The sequence below is a fragment of the Vombatus ursinus genome, unplaced genomic scaffold (genome assembly GCF_900497805.2).
Source record: "Vombatus ursinus unplaced genomic scaffold, bare-nosed wombat genome assembly UNPS02010548.1, whole genome shotgun sequence".
Lineage (NCBI taxonomy): Eukaryota > Metazoa > Chordata > Mammalia > Diprotodontia > Vombatidae > Vombatus > Vombatus ursinus.
This window is the reverse complement of record NW_020950326.1, coordinates 6785032-6805745: the sequence shown is the minus strand read 5'-3', so window position 1 is coordinate 6805745 and position 20714 is coordinate 6785032. Positions and strand designations below refer to the sequence as shown.

The 20714-nt window shown below is 41.5% G+C and overlaps 1 protein-coding gene across 5 annotated transcripts in view; it reads right to left on the bottom strand.

Annotated features, from left to right (window-relative positions):
- RALB (RAS like proto-oncogene B) overlaps positions 1-20714 on the bottom strand; it is a 99911-nt gene that overhangs the window by 48124 nt on the left and 31073 nt on the right. Inside the window, exon 1 of one of the 5 annotated variants that reach the window (XM_027854770.1) lies at positions 3176-3272. The exons of the other annotated variants lie outside the window; for them this stretch is intronic. The gene's annotated coding sequence lies outside the window, so the exon portion shown is untranslated. Of the gene's footprint in view, positions 1-3175; positions 3273-20714 lie in introns of those variants that run through there. 5 annotated transcript variants of the gene reach the window in all.

The following is a 20714-nucleotide window of genomic DNA, read 5'->3' as shown; positions in this document are numbered from 1 at the left end:
CTGTTAATAGTTAGGCACCATACAACTGTTGTGTTCAATCTGAAGTTAAGAAACAACTGTCATCCTGTGTTCCTACTAACAACTCAATCATCTTCCTTCTTAGGCATTTACTATCTCATATCCAGTCTATTCCCTCATCCATCTAATAATACAAATACATATCCACTCCCCAATCTTACCCAACACATCTAGTCACCAATTCTTATTATCTGTATTTCTAGGAAGGCATAAACATATACATGTGTTCCAAACACCCTAATTATGGAGTTCATTAATGGCACCTACCATCCCAGCAAAATTTATGATCAGAGATCATTTATACTTGCCAGTTAGTTCTAGGCTAAACAGTTATTTGGAATCAGGCTGAGAGACCACCACCATCAAACTGAGTTCCCAAACTGGTTCACAAACTGAGCCACAAAGGCTATTTCATGATCTCTGAATAAGTAGCCCTACCTTGGATAGTTTGGTCCAACTTTCCCCTCCTACTTAGCTTAGCAGCTAGAAGGTTAGAAAGCAGATGATGTAGATTAAATATTATTGTAAAATAAAGCCTAAGTATAGTTATTTGTTACTAGTCATAGATAATCCTCTTTCTCACCCCCACCTCAGGCCCAGCACTGTTGGATTCTCCCCTGAAATATTCATTCAAGCATTTGCCCTACTGTATACACACAATAGTGGGGAGTCAGAAATCACAGTTTGAAAGTGGTCTCTATGTCATAAAAATTAAGTAGGCTTAAAATCCAGCTATGCAAGGAGACTACAGCTGCTTCTCAATGAATTCAATTCAATTTCTTATTATTATTATTATTATTACATAAAGGTTTGTGACAGAATGCAAAGGATTGTTCCAATTTCAAATTTATAACCATTAGTTATGGCACAAAGTTTCTTGAACATACATCACTTCTACACTTGTCAAGTGTAGAACTAAAGCCACAAGAAAATTCACAATTTTGGTAGTAGAGTCAGCAGAATGCTCCCGGACAGTAACTCAATTCTACTATGAGCAAAGGATTGTACTAAAGCAGAAGCAAACAAAACCTAGTTGTTGCCTTCAAAGAGCTTACTTGGGGGGGGGGGGGAAGAGGGGAGAGGGAAGGAGGAGAAGATACATGTGCTCAAAGCAAGATAACTTGAGGAAGAAAGGCATATTAAGAACAATTAGCAAAGGCTAACAACTATGGGAAAGGTTTCAGTGGTACCTGAGCCTTGTAAGATTTAGCTAAGGAGTCAAAGAATCCTTAGGAGGAAGGGCTGCTTTCCCAGTAAGAGGAACTGCCTGTGCAAAGGCACTGAAACAAAAGAGGGAGTACAAGATTAGTCAGTTACAAGGTAATGTAAGATGATGTAAAATAAGGTTGGAAAGGTAGGACGGAGTCAGTGTGCAAAGAACTTTATTTTTTGCAAGGAACTTTAAATGCCAAGCTAAAGAATTTAACTGTACATCACAAACTCATATAGAGGTTTTAAAATTTACAAACGTGTCTTATAACACGTTTGAAGTAGTGAATACAATGATCATCCCCACATTATGGAGGAGGAACTGGAGTCCCCAAGAGGTTACATGACTTGCCCAAAGAGTAAGAATAAGTGATGAAACCTGGATCCAAACTCAGTTCTTCTAAAGCCAAAGTTTTTTCCACTGCTGCCCTCTACTTCCCATCCACAATCTTTCCATTTTGAACCTTTACTTCCTGCTGACACATTCTTTTCTTCTTCTATCAGTTTTCTTAACATAAAAATCTTGACAGCATGGCACAGAGTCTCAGATATCCCAAAATTATTCACATGGTCAAGATGCATACTACTCCTCTGAACAGTCAGGCAATACTTATCTGGCCCAAAAGTTATACTAAAAATAAATGACTTTAAAAAGTAGATTGAAAGCTCTTTGCAGTAAAACTGCAGAGGTCAAACCAAAGGATATCAATTCAAGCAGATTAATAGCCCATTAAGTAGCATCAATCAGCTTAAACATTAAATAGGCAGCAAAAAGTTCTTACAAGCTGGCTAACTTCCTCTCCCCAAAATTCCTGCTTGATAAATTTTTAATTTTTCACTTTTTCCAATAAATTCCAACTTCAATATTATCCAAAGACTGGCTACAACTGACCTGGAATGTCAGATCTTACTTATCTCAATACCAATCTGTTTAATTTTTTATGAAACATAACTTTAAGCATATGGCATTCCACCTAGAAACATTTGGAGTATTGGCAATAACACAACTATTGCCTGTATCACAGACACAGAACATGAAGCTTGCCAAAAAAAACTATTTGTATAACATGTGATTAATGAATGAAAGCAAAATGCCATACGTGGGGTGCTAGGAATCTAGGTAACAAGGATCCCAACTGGAAAGGGCACAGATCTGAAGGAGACAATTTGTCTCGGGTCCATCACCCAAACCAAGGATGCTTCGACGCTTGCACAGAGCACACGGAGAACTTTGCACAACTCGGAAAGCATATGAACTCTGAACGCGACACCAGCTGTGGGAATGAGGAAGGGGACCACACTCAGCGAGGCCTTCCTTTAACAGAGGTAGGAAGTTAAAGCCTTACCACTTCTGGGGAGAGGAAGGAGGGTTGGGAGGTGGGAGGAAGAAGGGGTCACTAAGAGATGCAATTATACAAAGGGTGGATGGGAGGGAAGAGGCGAGACCTGGGGGACCGAGGGCCTTCAGCCCGTCCATGGGCGGAACGACACACTCCCTTTTCTGCAAGGTTTCAACTGACTGGGCCAACCTGCATCTGCCCAGGTACAGGTGACTAAGGAGTCGGGCTGGGGGAGACGCCCAGCCTAAAGGGTGGGGGGGGGGGGGGCAGGGGAAGGGCTCGGGAGATTCGGTCCTATTAAAAAATCCCTGTTTTTAAAGTTTCACTCTGGGAGACAGAAAAGAGCCTCTAATGGGCCTGGAGCCTCACAGGAGGGGGGAGGGAGCAGGAGAAATGGAGGAGACGCCCCCCCACTGCCCCCATCGCTCCTTCTCTCTGCGGCGGGGCGGGAGCTGGGGGGGGCGGCCTTAGAGGCAGTCCCCCGCCCCCTCCAGTGGGGAGGGGAGAGAGAAGAGGAAGAGGGAAGGGGAGGGCGGGGCCACGCCCAAAGCCCCACAAGCCCGCCCCGCACCCGGCTCCCCCCACAGCGCCCCCGCTGTGGCCGTTACCTGGACCCGCGAGCGTCCGGCCCCCTCCTCCTCCTTTTCTTCTTCTTTTTCTTCTTCTTCTTCCCAGCCCCGACCCACCCTCTCTCACTCCCGGACGCTTTTAAATTTCTCCTTCCTCCTCCCCCGCCGGGAGCCGGGCCACCCTCCGCCGCCGCCGCTGCCGCCTCCTCAGTATTGTCATTGAGCCGCCCAGGCACGCTCCCGGAGGCGCGCCCCCGCCGTCGCCGAGGCAACCCGGCGGGTCTCGGGAACGCGCGCTCCCCTCCCACCCGGCTCCGAGCGCGGTTCCGTTACCACCCCCTCGGGCCCAGCAGCCAATCGCGAGCGAGGGGCGGGGCGGCGCCAGAAGTCACGAGGGATAAGGAGGAGGCGGGAGCTCTGGGGAAGCCGGCCCGAGTCCGGCTAGCATGCTCCCCGGCCTTGCTCCCCGGCCTTCCTCCCCGTCTCCCTCCTTCCCCAGGGTTTGAGGCTGCGGAGAGAGCAGGGGGGCAAGGGGCTGGGGAGGCGGCGGGGGCGGGGCAGGCCCTGAGCCGGGCTTAGGCCCGAAGGAAGAATCTGCTGAGTCAGGAGAAAAGGAGAGGAGGAACCCGCAGAACCGGGCGGTAGAAGATGCATTTAAACCGGCCGGGAAAGCGTGCCTGGAGCGGGGAGGGGAGGCGGCGCGATGCCCCGAGCGCAGCCGCGGAGAGCCGCCTGGCTCAAGCGCTCCGGGTTGGAGCGAGGCGGTTCTCCGGTCATTTGTCCTCATCTGCGGAATGACAGGGTTGGACCTCAGTCACCGCCAAGTCCTCTCCCAGCTGAAGGGTCCTAGCGAAAATAGCAGGGACACCCATTCGGGTGCTCGAGCTGGAGGCAATCAGTGGAGCAGGGTCCCTAAAGCAAGTTCTCTCAATAAAGCAGGGTCTCTCACGCTTTGAGTCGGTTAATCAAGAATTTAAGAGTCTACTATGTTCCAAACAATGCGATTAAAAAAAAAAACCACCTCTGATTTCACTGGGGCAGGGAACTCCGCGTTTAAGTACTTCCTCTTTAGGTAGCCGGCACCAGGGGTTCTTAACCCCCTTTGTCAGAGTAAGGCTTATAAATAATTTGAGGAAATGGTAAATTTCAGTTAGAGGTTAGTGAAAATAAAGATGTAATTTTTTTTCCTATTCAAGTTAATGGACCCCCTGAAATCTACGCACACGACAATCTAAATAGCCCTGTAATAAATTTATAAACTTTCAGAATTGATTGGGGGGGGGGAGGCCAGGCACTGAAGTTATCTTAGGAATTAGGTTATCAATGCCAGTATGTCTTGCTAGTCTTCCTGATTCTATCTATATGTTACTCTCAAGTGCTAGGATCACCTAGTGGTGGAATTAATTGGAATGTTACTCAGTACAGTATGTCAGAGGCCATACCTGAAAAAGGTATGGTGCCTCTACAAGGTAGCATGCATTGGGTCAAGACCTCACTATTCCCTGAAGCATCCCATTCCACTTGAAGGAAATTTTTCCTTGCATCAAGCCTATATTTGCTTCTCTGAAATTCCATCTATCCTTCTGCCCTCCAGAGGCAAACAAAATAAGCCTAATCCCTGCTGAGGTTGATGGTGAAGTGACTTACCATAGGTACATTAGGGTAAGTGATCGAGCCAAGTCTATAGCTCAGGTCTCTACTAATACACCTAGAACTTGGCCTTTGCCCCTGGGCCCTCTATTCTATCTGTATGTATTTTCTTTCTTGGTGATTTCACCAGCTCCTATGAATTCAATTATATCTATACTATACAAATATTCTTTTATTTGATCTTCATAACAACCTTGGAAGGTAGGTGCTATTATTATCCCCATTTTACAGTTGAGGAAACTGAAGCAAACAGAGGTTAAGTGATTTGCGCAAGGTCATACAGCTAGTGGTGTCTGAGGTGAACTCAGATCTTCCTGACTCTAGGCCTTGGGCTTGATCCATTGTGCCACATAATCTCCATCTACCCTAATTTAGCCACCATCCTAATAGCCTTCACCAACTCTTGCTTAGACTACTGCAAAAACCTCCTAATTGGTCTCTCTGACTAGTCTCTCCCTTCTCCAATCCATCTCCCATACAGATGTCAAAATGATTTCCCTAAAATACAGGTCTCACCATGAAACGTCTCTGCTGAAGAAACTCCTCTAAGATAAAGTATGAACCCTTCTGTGGGCCATTTAAAGGCCTTCACATTCTGGTCCCAGATTACCTTTACCGACATATTACACATTATTTCCCTTTACATACTCTACATTCCCGCCAAATTTCCCCCCACAGGATAATCTATCTCATCTCCATGTCTCTTCACCTATTGAACTGCTGCCCGAAATTCACTCCCCCTAATCTATGCCTTTTTGAATCCCTAGCTCCCATCAGGTGCTACTTTCTACATGAAACCTCCTCTGATTCTCTCAGCCCCCAAATTGCTTTGTATTTACCTTGTATGTGCTTTGTATTTGGAAGGGAGGGAGGGAAGGAGGGATGAGAGAGGAAAAGAAGGAAAGAAGGGGGAAGGGGAAGTAGGAGAAAGGAGAGACCTGTTATGGGTGGGAAGGAAAAGAAGGAGAAACAAAGGAAAGAAAGTGGGTGGGAGGGAGGGAAGCAGAAGGAAGGAAGAAAAGGATGGAAGGAAGGAGGGATGGATGTGTTATGGTTGGGAAGAAGGGGAAGGAAAAGTGCAAAAAGGTAGGTAAGTAGGGCCAACAGCTTTTAATCCCCACATTAATGTTCTTAATTCATTTTTTCCTCCACTCAACTGTCCTGATCGCTTGCCTTGTTCTGATTCACTCCTTCTCACTGGGGCTGCATGTTCTCCCACTGTCTTCTATCTTCATCCTCCATCTTCCCCACCCAAAGCATAAGTCCTTCATGTGTAGTCATGAACCTATTTCTAACTCTTTCAGTTTGCAATCTGTGTATTAGGTGCATATTTCCATATATTTATGTCTATATTCAAAACTAAATATAAGACTGAATTCCAGAAGACAAATGCAGATAATTTTTTATGTTCCATAGGGTTTTGGAGTATCTGAAGCACTATTCTCATTCACTAATGTAAAGAACCCATAATTAGCTAGATAGCTATATGTATATATTAGTACATCTATTATAATAGCAAAAACTCACTCTTATGTAGTACATTATGATATATTCAGTACTTTCTTCAACAACCCTATGAAACAGCTAGTGCAAATATTATTACATCTGTTTTGCAGATAAGAAAACTCAGGCTTTCAAAAGCTGAAGTTGGCCCATGATCAATCATGGCTAGTGTCTAAGGCAGGATCTCCTGGCTCCAAATTCAGTTTTATATTTATATGTGGAAAGTAACATTCCTTTTTTAAACTCCTAGGACCATAGAGAATGTTAGAACTGGAAAAAACCTTAGACATCACCTAGTTCAAGCTCCTCATTTTACTGACAAAGCAACTAAGACCCAGAAAGGAGATTGTCCAAAGTCATGATTCCATATCCAGTGTTCTTTCCATAAGATCTCCTTGCCTCCAAATATTTATTATTCCATATCTGATTAAATAACTTCCACCAGTGTCCAGAAAAGACCCTACTTGAGGTGATACAATAATCAAAGTTAGAGAGATATTTCGTCCTCAGAGCAGGGGTTCTGAACTTGGAGTCCCAAGACTTCCATGGAAGGTTTCAGGAGGTCCATGAACTTGGATGGGAAAAATGTTACATCTTTATTTTCTACCAACCTCCAACTGAAATTTAGCACATCATTCAATTATAAATTTTTAAAATTATTCTAAGAGGGGGTAGAAAGAAGAAAGACTGCTAAAAGGGTATATGACACAAAAAAGGTTAAGAACCCCTGTTCTAGAGCTTTTCTATTTACAATAGGAGCAGTTTAGAGTTGAACCATATCTTCAGAGGTCATCTAGTCCCCCACTCCAGGTCTTCTTCCAGGTGAGAAAACTGAAGCCCAAAAAAGTTAAGTGATTTGCTCAAAGGAATTCAAACCCAGGTCTTCTCTGCCTGCAGACCTAGGGTTCCTTCCACAAACCCTGCTGCCTCTTTTGTAACACCATCATTTTTTTAAATTTGTAACTCCATAGTTTATTTAAAAAATCAAAAGCCGGCATGGCTTAAGATTTTTTTCCTTTGTGCAATATTTTAACCAAAACAAGTTTAGATAAGTGAGCCAAGCCCTTATTGCCAAAGCCAAATGGGAAGTTCAGACAGCAAATTGAACAAATTCAAAGGCAGACTGAGATTTTCCAGTAACAATAGTATTCTTAAGTGATTTCTTACCCTTCCTTAGTAAGATTTAAAATGACCACTTTTTTTCAGATTGCTAACTATCTGTGGCAGGGTCTATACTCTGCCTACCCCCTTGTCACTCTCTCAGCTCAGTGCCTAGAACCACCACTCATCACTCTTTTCTATTGTTCTCTGTTTCAAGGATGTGAGGCCTGTCTTTGCTAAGTAGGCAACAAAATCTTTAAGGGAAAAAAATCATGTTTTATACTACTATTTTTTTTATCCCATAGTACCTACCATAAGGCTAAACCATTATTTTCATCATTGGATAAACAACTTCCATATTTTTTAATCATGTGTAAAAATAATCTTGATATGTTACTCTTAGAACAGATTTTCATTAATAAATAATTTTAGTTTGGGGAAGAGATTTTGTTAGGTTTTTTTTGTATGATAACACAATGCATAATGCAGTGACTTACAAATTGGGCAAACAAGACATTTATCCTAAATAAAATTGATGGTCACACAATTTTATTTTCTAGCCACCTAAACAAAAATATAGTGACTTATTTACATTCATCCATTAACATATTCACATTCATTATTGTTATTCACCATGTTTTTATATTTAACAGTCCTTATAATAAAGTAGGTCCCTGGTTTTGCCTGCAATAAATAATCTCCTGATCCCTGACTCTTTAATGTTTTCTTTCTCCTAAAATTATATTGAATTTATTTATCTGTTACATTAATTTAATCTGTCAACACTTTAATAGAATGTAGGCTGCCTGAGGGCAGGGGTTATTTCTGCTTTTATCTTTGCATCACTAGTTCCTAACACTGTGTAGTATACAACTAACTTGATGCTGAGGTGCTTAGTGAACGAGTGAATATGAGGTGTTTGATGAATTCTTAGGATAGCATATTATAGTGGAAAGCAAACTGAGCTATTATCCCAACTCAGAGTCAACTTGAGCAAATCACTTCATTTCTTTAGGACCTCAGTTTTCTCCTCTATAAAATGAAGGAGTTGGGTTAAATCAGTCAATAAGCATTTATAAAGTGCCTACTATGTGCCAGGCGCAGTGCCAAGCACTGGGACTGGGATACAAAAAATGACAGAAGACAGTCCAGTCCTGGCCCCTCAAGGTGTTTACAATCTAATGGAGGAAGACAACACACAAAAGAAAGCTGAAAGGTAACAAGGGAGGGAGGTATTCAGCAGGAGGAAGGGGGATGAGGGTGGAGAATGTCCACAGGAGGGCAACCAGGTGAGAAATGAAGAAGTGATTTGCTCCTGACAACCTAGTTTAACCTAGGTTTAATGTATAACCTAAGCGCTCTCCTTGAAAGGAGGTTGTGGGAGTAGCTCTCAGCTCTTTACCCTCTAATTGGCCAGGGCTGGGCCACCAGGGTTTCTGTCTTTTATTAGTATCACTCACAGAGTGTGCATTTGACTGCCTTACCCATAGTAGGTGCTTAACAAATACTAAATCAGTCAGTCAATAAATCTTAATTTATGTGATCTCCAAGCTTCCTCCAGGTTTCTGACATACTATGATTCTATGATTGATTCCTGTACTCTTACCTATAGTTCTCCATTCTTACTCTTTATTTCATGTTATGCTTCCTATACCTTCACTATCTGACACTGTCCATAGGATGGTTGAAGAGGAAGGTAAGCCCAAATTATCTGGATGCTCAAAGAATACTATTATTCTAATCATCTGGAGAATATGACAACAGTCTATCATAGGTAAAACTGTGAAGTCATCAGCGTTCATCTTCCATTCCTCTTCATCTCCCTATTTTTATTAATTTTTCTCATTTCTTAATGAGGCCCGGCATCTTTGGGCTCACTCTCCACTGTACCAAAAATCACTCTCAAGAATGGGTTTGTAAACTCTTTCACATTCACTCATTCATTAATTTCTTCAACAAACATGTATTAACCACCTACTACAGGCAAAGCACTGTGCTAGGGGGTGAAGGAGAATTGAAGTTTAGATAAGACACAGCCCTGCCCACTGGAGTTTACAATATTGTAGGCTAGATCAGTCCCATATCACTGATACAATTAGAGAACAGTAAGAGGGGTTGGGTCCTAGATACCATTTACTCCCTTGTCTTAGAATATTTTAAGAAATCAAAACTGGAAGTTCATGTATCAATCTAAATATGGAAATTATTTAGTCCAATGATTGATTTTCCCATATCTGGTCTACTGAAATTCTACCTCCTTTAAAAGATCCAGCTGAAATGCCATCTACTACAATAAGTATTCTCAGATCTCAGTCCACATTGATTCTTCTCCCTAGACCTGGAATAGGATTTAGTCCATACCTCTCTCTTACATAGGATTTAGTCTACACCTCTGTCTTACATCCTTGTTATTGTTCCATCACATCTGACTCTTTGTGATCCCTTTGGGGTTTTCTTGGAAGGCTTTTCCATTTCTTACGAATGAGGAAACTGAGACAAACAGGGTTAAGCAATTTGCCCAAAGTCACACAACCAGTAAGTGTCTGAGGCTGGATTTGAATTCAAGTCTTCCTGACTCCAGGCCCAGCACTCTATCCATTGTGCTACCTTAGCTGCCCATACATTAAACAAGTTCTATTCTGCATTGTTGGTGGAACTGTAAATTGGCCAAGTCATCCTGCAAAGCAAATTTGGAACTATGCCCCCAAAATTAATAAATTACAAATATTCTCTGACTCAACTACCAGACCTATACCCCCCAAGGAGATAAAAAAAAAAGAGGAAAAGGACCCATATATACAAAAATTTTTATAGCAGCAATTTTCATAGCAGCCAAAAACTGGCAACTGAGAGGATGCCCACTTACTGAGAAATGGCTAAACAAGTTATAGTTTAGGAATGTAATGAAATATTATTGTGTCTTAAGAAATGATGAAATGGACAATTTCAGAGGAAACCAAAAAGACTTCTATAAACTAATGAAGAACAAAATGAGCAAAATTAGAACAATTTATACAATGATAATGACAATATAAAGAAAAACTGTAAAAGACTTTAGAGCTCTGATCAATGCAATGATAAACCATGAGTCTAGAGGACTGAAGATGAAATAGGCCACTCATCTCCTGCCAGAGAGGTGATAGACTTCACAGAATGAGACATTAATTTTTGGATGTGGGGATCTATGTTGTTGGACTCTATGGTATTTGATATGAGTATTTTCTTTTTCTTTTTTTTCTTATTGTTAAATAGGGGATGGAGGAGGCAGGTAGAGGAAAAGATATTAATGTCCATAAAATAAATAAATAAATGCTTAAAATATTTTAGGTTCTATTCTGTATTATAGTTGATAGTATGTTTCATGTACCCCTACTAGACTGTGAGTTTCTTAAGCCCTCTATTTAATCTTGTTTCTTCTTCAGTACAGGGCTCTGTAGAAGAGGTTATGTTAATCAAAGTTGAAGCAACAGTTTAAAGTATGATTCCATCCAGGGGTATTCAGATTTTAGCTAGGTGCTTCAAGATAAAGGAATAGTGTCTTAACATCATCCAAGGAGCAGGCAGGCATCTCTGATGCTCTTGAAATCACCAACTCCAACTGACTATGGCATAGTCACATGTAAAATCACAATGATAAATCCACGCCTTTTACTCAAACTTGACCTGGCAGGTCAGGACCATATGGAAGAATATTCTATTAGTGGAGTACCGAAAATAGGAGAGAGGACGGCCATTTGCAGTGTGGAAGTCTCCAAATAGGACGATGCTCTCAAATGCCCTAGAGTGGCATTTCAAAGGGAAACTCTCCATTTTCTTGTGGAAGTTTGTTGTAGCATTCCCTCCCTCCCAAACTTTAAAACTCATCTGTGTTCCAACTTAATAGTTACTGGAGTAGCAATGACTTACAAGTATCTTTGTTAAAGGTCTTTCCAAAATCACCTATCACAGGAGAGTTTATCTATTTATTAAAGTCCCTCTAGGGAAGGAATGGGGGGAACATTGCCATGAATTAACCAAAGGTTGGTAAGAGTAATAAGGCCCAATTGAGCCAGTCCATGAAATTAGCTTTGACATGAGCCATCTTCTTCCACAAGAAATTTATCCAGTTGGAAAACATCTCCGTGCCCCCCCCCCACCAAAAAAATCTATCTTAATATATCAAAGTAGCTGAAATTATTGATTCACAGGCAGAAGTTAAGGAAAACAAGTTCCCCAAAATAAAATATAGTTCCTTGCATTATTTAGTAACATAACTGTAATGCTAATTTCTCACATCACTTGGTCCTTAGTTCTGCTGGCTTCACATGGACATTACTCGAATTTCAGAAATGGAATTGATTTCTTAACAAAAAGTTTAAACCCATGCAAAATAGCAACTAGAAAGATCTGCATTCAATTTACACAAATGAAGAATAGAATCTGGTGTAGCATTCTCTTCCTTGGGTAATTTTTCTCTTAAATATGTGTATTTATTTTTCCTCCAACTGCTGTATATTATTCCCAAATCACTATGATTCAGAGCTAGCCTGACAGTAATGAAATATTCAGGTTAAGTACATCTCCTCCTATTCTTAGCTTAGATTTTCCTGTCCTGTGACATGAAAGTCAAGTCACTGTGGATACTGTTGAACTTCCTGTTGGTGGACACTGGATAAGCAGATGACTAGAAGGTGAGCTTAGAAAGGGCATGCAACCTCAAGTATCAACTTCTAACTCATAGATGAGAGGAAGGAAAACTACAGAATCACAGTTTGACTTTTAAAGGACCTTAGAAGTCATCTTGTTCAACTCCCTCTTCCCATTTTACAGTTGAGGAAACCATGGCCCAGGAAAGTTATTTGGCCAAGGTCAAGATCACCATGGTGAAGGTGGAAGATGTAGGTATCAGACCCTGAAAGATAAGTGGGGAGTAGGGAGTTCATTTCAGATAGCAGAAAAAGGACTGAACTTGTTCTCCCTAAAAGATTTTGTATCAGTCATTTACACTCTAGTGTGACTCTATGTCCCTGGGACCCCTGTCCCAGAGGCATCTGCATGGAAACCTTAAATCAAATCAATCAACAAATAAATTCCACTTGTGGAATGACAGACTGTGTTCTCTATTAAAGAAAGTCCAAGTGTCAGGGTTATCAAATGGCCTTCCCAGTGCTTCTTATGATGTAGTTCAGATATCAAGAGCTAGAAGGAACTTTAGACAATCTCTAATCCAATCCTTTCATTTTACAGATGAGGAAACTGAGACCAGAGGGTTCAAGTGACTTGCCCAGGGTCATTTAGGTAGTGAGTAGCTAACCTGAATTCAAACCCAGTTCCTCTAACTCCATATTCAGGGCTCTTTCACACCAGTAGCCTGTGACATCTAATTCAAATCAGTTTAACAAACATTTATTAAACTCTTTTTATGAGCCGCTAGGTTGCCAAGTGGATAGAGCACTGGGCTTGGAATCAGGAAGACTCATCTTCATGAATTCAAATCCAGCCTCAGACACTAGCTGTGTATCCTAGGTAAGTAACTTAACTCTGTGTGCCTCAGTTTCCTCATCTGTAAAGATGAGCTGGAAAAGGAAACGGCAAACCAATCCAGTACCCCTGCCAAGAAAACCCCAAAATGGGGTCACAAAGTGTCAGGTACAACTGAGACAACTTAACGACAAAATGTGCAAGGGCACCCAGGACACAAAGATGGGCCTGGCCTGCCTCCACCATAATAAAACACTTTAGAGAAAAAGTTCATTGCTCCATCATGTCAACATCCTCATTTCTCAGCAGATTGATTGTGGTTTGGGTATAGATAGAAAGTCCTTGTGTCTCCTACTTCACCCCAGTTGGCTTCAGCCCCATTTAGGAACAGCTGAAAATAATGGCAGTCTATGAAGCCTACAGGCATACAGAGCAAGACTTCCTAAAACAGGGACAAGCCTCCCCTGGGTGGGAAGGAATAAGCTGAGTCAGTTCTGAGAGGATGTCTACAGAACTGTATACTGGAGCTGAACCATCTAACAATTCTGCCATCTTTTGCCCTTCCCCCTAGAATATGTCAGCAGTCCCTTCTGTGAGATTTCTATCAGGAATCTCTTTCAAAGCCAAATCACAGCATAACCTCCCCTTTACATGGGCTCAGAGGAAATAGAACAAGGCCAAAAGCATGACTCAAAGATGTCTAAATAACACTGTGTCAGCAGTTAAGAAACAGAACAGGGAGGCTCTTGCGCTGGAAAGAAGTTGACATTTTTAATCAATTTATTCTTCTCCATTCCCACCAACCACCTTCACTTGTTTAAAAATATCCTGTATTCTGGATTTGCAGTTTTACCTACAATCCTTTCCTTCGGTTTACTATGTCTATAGAAATATTCATTTTATTTAGCGTGTAGGTTCAGAATTTTTAAAAACAAAAATCTATTTTTATATATTTTACATATATTTATTTCTGATTATCTAGCTAGTCTACGGACAGATCACAAATTTATAGGAGGCAAGAAACCTTCAAGGCCTTCTAACATAACCTGTTAGAGGCAGCTAGGTGGTTCAGTGGATAGAGCATTGGGCCTGGAGTCAAGAAGACCTAAATTCAAATCCAACCTCATGTGACTCTGGGCAAGTCACTTAACTTCTGTTTGGCTTAATCCACTGGAGAAGAAAATGGCAAAGCACTCCAGTATCTTTGCCAAGAAAACCCCACGGACAAATGAACAAACAACAAAAAAAAAGTGGGGCAATGGATCGAGAGTTAGGTGTGGAGTTAGGAAGACCTGAGTTCAAATGTGATTTCAGACACTTGCTAGCCAGGTGATCTCTGTCTGCCCAGTTTCCACAACTGTAAAATGGGGATAATAATAGTATTCCTCCCCAGCCCCCCCACCTTGCTGTGAGGATCAAATGAGATAGTATTTTTAAAGTGCTTAGCTCAATGTCTGTCATATAGTAGGTACTATATAAATGCTTGTTTGCTTCCTTCCTTCCTTCCCCTCAAATTACTGGTGTAGAAACTGAGGAAGAAAGTAGCAGAGCAAGAATTTGAAGCCAGGTTATCTTATTCCAAACCTAGGGCTTTTTCTACCATTCCATATTGCTTGCCAGGCATACACTAGAGTAGAAATTAGAATGACAAAGAGTCTTTCTGACCATGAGATTTACAGCTATTTTACAGAGGAGGAAACTGAGGGCCCAGAGAGATGAAGTAATCTGTGAACCTAAAATGGACTTTAAGACTCTTGACCTCTAGCCAAAGGATATTTCCAAAATCTTTCCTTGGGCTCCACTAGGATTCCCAGGGCTCTCCTAGACCTTCCCATTTTCTTTTCTCTAGAGTGGTTTCCTTTAACACATTAGCTCTGAGGGGCTCCAAAGAATCCACCCTGGGGGGGGGGGGGGGATCAGCTAGGTGGCACAATGGCTCCGGCCTTGGAGTCAGGAGGACCTGAGTTCAAACGCGGCCTCAGATACTTGACACTTACTAGCTATGTGATCCTGCACAAGTCACTTAACCCCCATTGCCTCACCAAAAATCAAAACAAACAAAAAAAGAATCTACCCCTTCACGGGCTTTAAATTGTCCACTGTAGGACCCACAACAAGGACAGTGCAAGAGTGATTATCCCCACAAAAGATCTGTGGGTGTCGGGTGCCTAGGGAACTTTGTATTTCCTTCTCTACATCCAGTCAGTCGTAAACACAGAGTTGCAAGACCTCAGTAAGATATAAATCTGATTTGAACATTTATGACAATAAATCTCTCAAAACTCTCTAGGTATTCCGTTTATTCCCAGGGCAGACTGACCCTGCAACTTCCTACCTCACCTTCCCAACCAGGGCTGCCAATCAGAATTCCTGCTCCCCCAACTCCCAAACCCCAACCAATTATATAAGTCTTTCCCATCATTCGTGGCCCAGTTCAAATCCCTGTGGCTCCATGAAGCCTTCCCTGAGGCTCCTGGCCCAAGTTGACCTCTCCCTCTGTGACCTCCTATAAGCACTTATAACTAGTACCACCCCATTTACTACTCACTCCAATGTCTTGCTTTGTTCTCTTTCATTAGAGTTAAATCTTCACACCTCAATTAGAACATAAACTCACCAAGGAAAAAAACTGGGTCTTCTATATCCTTAATAGTCCCTAGCTCAAAGCTAGCTGGGTACCTAGTGCTCAGCAGCTCGGTGTGGATTGAAGTAAGTGAAATTAGGCTTTGGTTACCCCAGAACCTATCACTCAATCAGCAGACAAGGTTGTCTTCACCACTACCCTTATAAATTTATTTATAAAATTCATCTTTAGGTAATTTTTTATTATTATATTTATAAAATAAAATTTTCTACAAAATTTGTAATAAATTTATAAATGAAAAAGGAAATTATACTCTCCCTTTCCTCTCCAAGAAAACATCCTCTGTCCTCTCTCTCAAAACCTCAGTACCTTTACCAAGTCTCTATGACTTTCCTCCTTCAAAAGATGGAATTTCTATTCTGGAACTGATTCCAACCAACAGGGAAGATTGGGTTGCTGTGGTGGAAATGATAGGGACTCCCTTAGTGGGCTAGTGACCATTCCCTCTTAGAGGAGAGGAAACCCATGAATAGCCTAACACACACCCTAATTTGAGAGAACAGATTTCAAATGGTTTGGAGGAAAAATGGGTCTAAAACCATTGCCTTTGATTCCTCACCTTCTACTCCTCAATCCCCCGAAATTTAGCTTCCACCACTTGCCTGAAATTGCTTGCTCCAGCATCACCAAAGATTTTTTTTTTTTTAACAACTAAATCCAGGCCTCTTTTCCCAGGCTTCATTATACACGATGAAACTATTGACTATCCCCTCTTCCTAGGCACTCTCTGTTTCCTTAGCTTACATAACTCTCTTGGTTCTCTTCCTACCACTCTGACCATTTCAATCTCCTTTGCTAAATCACCATCATCATCCTCCCACCCATGAACTGTGGGCTCTCCCTAAGAACCTCTTTCTCTTTTCTCTGTGCTCTCCCTGGGTCACCTTATCAAATTCCATGGCTTTAATTGTCATCTCTATGCAGATGACTCCTCAATCTATATGTCTGGCAGCTAGACTCTAGCCCTTATCTCTGAAGTCTAGTTCCATTTCACCAAATGCTATCTCCATGAGATTTCTGGCTCAACATTCCCAATACAAATATCCAGTTTCTCTTGAGCTTACTACAATCCTTCAAGTCACACAAGTTCACCACATTGGAGTCATGCTTAACGGGTCACTCCCCCTCACCACCCATGTCTAATCAGTTGCCAAATCTTGTCAATCTTATCTCCACCACATCTCTCACATCTAACCCCTTCTCTCCACAGAACTGCCTTCTTAGCCTCTTTCAGGTCCTTATCATTCACTTAGACTGTTGTGATAGCCTTCTATCTGCCCAGTTCCAGTTTGCCCCCTTTCCAATCTATCCTCCAAAGTGATAGTCCTTAAACATAGATCTATGTCACCCCTCACACCCACACACTTAAAAATCCTTAATGGCTTCCTATTAACTCTAGGATAAAATACAAAATCCATAGACTGTCATTTAAATCCCTCTACAATCTGGCTGCCACCTCGATTTCCAAGCTTATTCATATTAATCCCCTTGATATCCTCTTTGTTCAAGTCAAACTAGCCTATCGGTTCCTGTTCACATACAGCATTCCATCTCTGGCCTTTGCACCTTTATCCATGGTCCCTCAAGTCTGGAATGCATTCCTTCTTCACCTCTACCTTATGGAATCTCAAGTTTCCTTCAAAGAATAGCTTATGTCACCTCCTATACAAGGCCTTTCATTGTGTCCCTAGCTATTAGCACTCTCTTCCTCCTAAAACTACTTTGTATGGCATCATATATGTATACTTTCTATTTACTAGCTTGTGAGCATGCTGTATTCCCCCAGTAGAAGGGAGAGCAGGAACTGTTTCATCTCTGTCTTTGTGTTCCTAGTACAATGCATACAGAGTAGGCACTTAACATAATTAATTAATTATAATATATTATATAAATTATAAAATATATTATTAATGTTATTATATATTATAATTATATAATTATATTATAATATATAGTTAATTAAAAAATGTTTGTTGAATTGAATTAAATTGAATTACAACATGAAAGCTAGAAAATTAAAGAATAAGAGACAGAAGCAACAGAAAGTGGGAGAGTAGGGAAGGGGGAACAGGGGCAGGAGAAGAGAGCTGGGAAAGCCTCTAAAACAAACTTTGTAGACTTTACCATTTTAGTCAAGGCCAATTACATTTGGTATTAAAGGTGACCCAGAAAGAATAATAAGGCATGTAAAAATGTTAAGCGACAGGGTTTAGGAGGTGGGGGTAGGGAATTTTCAGCTAAGTTCTGAGCATTTCCACAAGGGCTCCTGCTTCCAGATGCCCCTATGTGTTTATGGTCCCACAGCAGCTAAGAAACGCATACCCTTTGGTATGCCTCCCTGGTGAATTTAATTTAAAAGACGGCATTGCTGTGTAAGTTATATTTGTTCAACATTTAGCTAATTGTATCTGATTAAGGTATCATTATTGGATAAGCTTAGATTGAAACTAACCAACCAACAAGTATAGCCGAGTCCAGTCAAGGGACATTTTTTTAAATGTCTGTTATATGTCGGGCACTGTGCTAGGCACTCAGAAAGATACAAAGATAAACAAACCACAGGCCCTGCTAAACGAACTCATAATCAAATATAAGTAAGAAAAAAAAATGTCATCTTACATTTTTACCCAGCACTTTACAATTTATAGAACATTTCACAACAACCCTTTTTAGTAGGTAATGCAAGTATCTTTATCCACATTTTACAGATGAAGAGAGTGAAAATCAGAGAGGTAAAGCAATCTGCCCAAGGTTGCACAGCCAGTAAGTGTCAAGAGTTGGGAACAGAAAAATGTCCAGCCATTTTTCCCTTAAACTGTGCTGCCTACCACAAGCTAGGACACAGTCTTTGTCCCAAAGGGCCCATAGTAAAACAACCCAGAAACATAACAACAGAATAGCATTGGGCCAAGCCCAGCAAATTGACAGGGACGTCTCAGAAGTGGAGATTTCTATGGCAAACACAGTATTATAATGGCAAGCACACTACACCAGGAGGCCCAAGACAAACACTAGCCCTGGTTCTTACCTTAAGTCACTTAAACCCTCTATGCCTGGGTTCCTATTTGTCAAACAGTGGAATAATACCTGGGCTACTTAAGTAGCCATACAATTATAAGATATTATCAACTAGAATCCTAAGAAATGAGGATTTGTGATCGGCCTGAAGGACTTACCTTCCCCTAGTTTACATTTGCATTATGGAAAAAGAGACAAAATGGGAGGGCCAGAGAGAATATTTAACTTCCTAAAGAAAAAATTATTTCAAAAACTTCAGCAACATCTGTTCGCGTATGATTCACATTAGGCTCATAGGATCCTCACAGGAGTTGGACCTGTAAAGGAACCTTGGGGTCCCAGCCTCTTCATTTTAAAAATGAAAGAGCAGAGGCTCCCCGAGGTTAAGTGATTTGCCCAAGGTCATACAGCTTGTAAGAACCAGGGTCGATTCCCCGGATTCCAAGTCCGACACTTTTCCTCCTGAAAGCCCCTGCTTTGCAACACTTCATTGTTCGCTGTTCATTTGGGTTTCTGTGTGCTTGAGAGCAAGAAAATTGCACTTCTTTAAAAGAGCTTTTATTTTATACTTTTCACGCATTCAGGCTGACCTCCCTTCCATTACTCTCCTCTAAATCTGCAGAAGTAGGTAGAATTTTCTTCAGTCATGTCTGACCCTTCGTGACCCCCTTTGGGGATTTCTTGGCAAAGATTGGAGTAGTTTGCCATTTCCTTTTCCAGTTCATTTTACAGATGAGGAAACTGAGGCCAACAGGGCTAAGTAACTTGCCCAGGGCCACACCACTAGTAAGTGGCTGAAGCCAAATATACATTTGGAAAGATAAGTCCTCCTGACTTCCACCTAGCTGCCCCAAATCTACAGGAGTATGAGCTTTAATTGGATTTCTCCCTCTGCCCCTAAGTAGGACAGTACCTGAATCAACTAAAACAGATATGTGTCTCACCTTCCCTTCATGGTTTTCTTGATGAGGAGGCATCGTGATACATTGGGAGTTTGTGCTGCACTTGAACTCAGAAGACATGGGTTCAGGTATGGCTTTTGTCACTTAAGAACCAGGTGAACAAGTGCCAGACTGAGCCTCATTTTACTTGTCTATAAAATAAATCTGCTGCTAAGGAATTTGTTGCCCAGCCCAAATCCCCCAAGCTGCAATTTATGCCCTCCCCCCCCATCTTTAGGGGATATCAATCATAGAGTTATAGGTCTAGAGTTGGAAGGAGGCTTAAGAGACCATCTAGACTAATCCTTGCCTTCCTGGCTTCCTTCAAGTCCCAATTAAAACCTTACCTTCTAAAGGAAGCCTTCTCCAACCCCTCTTAATTCCAGCACCTTCCCTCTGTTAATTATTTCTTTTTTTTATCCTGTATATAACTTGTTTGTATTTGTTTGAATGTTGTCTCTCCCCACCCCACCTCCATTAGATTGTAAACTCAATGAGGGCAGGGACTGACTTTTGCCTCTTTTTGTATCTCTAGTTGCTTAGCACAATGCCTGGCACGTAACATGGTTTTAATAAGTGTTGATTGATTGATTTTTAAAATAAGGAAACTGAGACCCAGGGAGGGTGAGTGAGCCCAGGTTCATACAAGTAGAGGCAGGATTTGAATCCAGATCCTCTGACTCAGTCAACAAGCATTTATTAAGCACCTACTATGCGCCAGACACTGGATACAAAGAAAATTCTAGAAAGACTTTCAATCAATAGGTATTTGAGTGGGATAAAATACAACCAGTCATAGGGATTATAGATTTGGAGCTTGAAAGGAACTTTGCGTCACTGTTCTACATAAAATCACCCTCCATAAACTTGAAACCTACAGAGTCACCCCTGCTCTTTTCTTCCTGGATGAAAGCAGGGCTGAAGGTGAGGTAGGGGGGCACAGTGATAACTCCAGTTCAAGTTTGAAAGCATAGTCAATGCTTAATACAAAGGAACAAAAATCTAATTGTGAAATTTCAGTTATCAAGGGTAAGAGATTTTGTGATAAGTGGAATGGTTGGGGAATTTCTTTACATCCCTCAACTCCCACCACAAAGGCAGTATGTACTCTGCCTTTTCATGAAGCTGGCTTGTGACCCACAAAAAGCTGGCACATCAGAATGAGACTGGAGACCTAGTCTACCTACTGGGCCTCCCTCTCTGGGAACAGGGAGCAGCTGAGAAACCAGTGCCTAGGGTGGTACGTTAGATTGGATGTGCA